Source organism: Octodon degus, unplaced genomic scaffold (genome assembly GCF_000260255.1).
Source record: "Octodon degus isolate 3935 unplaced genomic scaffold, OctDeg1.0 scaffold00485, whole genome shotgun sequence".
Taxonomy (NCBI): domain Eukaryota; kingdom Metazoa; phylum Chordata; class Mammalia; order Rodentia; family Octodontidae; genus Octodon; species Octodon degus.
Genome location: NW_004525061.1, coordinates 118,405 through 119,622, shown reverse-complemented (window position 1 = coordinate 119,622; position 1,218 = coordinate 118,405).

Here is a 1,218-nt window from a genome sequence, read left to right as displayed (position 1 = left end):
CAGGATCCCGTGGCCTGGGTCATCTTGGTACAATATTTTAATTAAAAAATTTTCAATCATTTTTGTTACCATTGATGATAAAATTCGATGTTTCCTGTGTGATTCTGAACTGGACTGGCCAGCCTCAGAGGATTTCAGTGTTTCAGGGTCTCAGTGAGTCTATATTGAACAGGCAGCCACAGCAGTGCTGGCAGGAGTTTGAGGCATAAGCAGAGGCATAAGCAGAGATGTTTGCAGCAGAACCTGAACTGCTGCAGTGGCTCTTAGGGCTGTGTTTGGGACTGGGCTATGAACCCTGTGGGTTGGGGTCTGGGTTGGACTAGGGTCAGGGTCCTGGTTGGGCCAGGCTACATGGCCCAAACACCATCCTGGGGTTGGTGCAGACCACACGTGGGGAGCTGCACTTCAATGTCCAGAGCTCTTGAGATCCTGCGTTGCTTCATAGCTTGGGTTAGTGCTCAGTTCCAGAGCCAGACACTTCAGTTGCTTTGTCCCAGTAGGCTGCCTGGGCACATGCCCTTATCTGGCAACCTCAGAGGTCTCTGGAGGAATGTCCTTACTACTAAGTCTGGGTGGGTGTCTGCCTCTTGTGGCTTTGTGACTTATGTGTTCCATAAAGACTGTTTAGACACAGGGCTGGAGGTGCGTCTCCTGTCGTTATACCGAGAAGTCAAGCTGTGTCTCCAGGCTCCTGAGGAGGGTGCAAGGCATCAGGGCTGTGCCACCTGAGAGCCATGTCATGAGTGACAGGTCAGGCTTGTAGTGAAACCACATCCTGTCTTGCAGCACTACACTGGAAACAGACCTTGTTTATGATGGATGATCCAGTCCCAGTTACAGGGGAGGTGTGATCACAGATTCCTTTGTATCTCAAAGAAATGAGAAGGAACGTGTCCGTCACTATGACCTGGGCTTTGACCTCCAGACAAGACCCCATCTCTCACTAAGCAAGAAATTGAGTTATAAAATTATGTCTTGAGTCTGTAATACTCAAGGAGATAGCTCTGGGTGACAATAATGACAGCAAAGGTTTCATTCATACTTGAAAGGATGAAATGGCCAATAGACAGACTTGTTTTCTTGTATCTCTTTCCAGTTAGGGAGAAAAATCTGTCCAATCTGGAGATGACAGTGGACGAGCTGCTTGTAAGGCAGTGTGTGCCCCAATGGATGAAGATGCATCTGGCTGCCAGCAATCCACTGTGAAGTCAGTGCCCA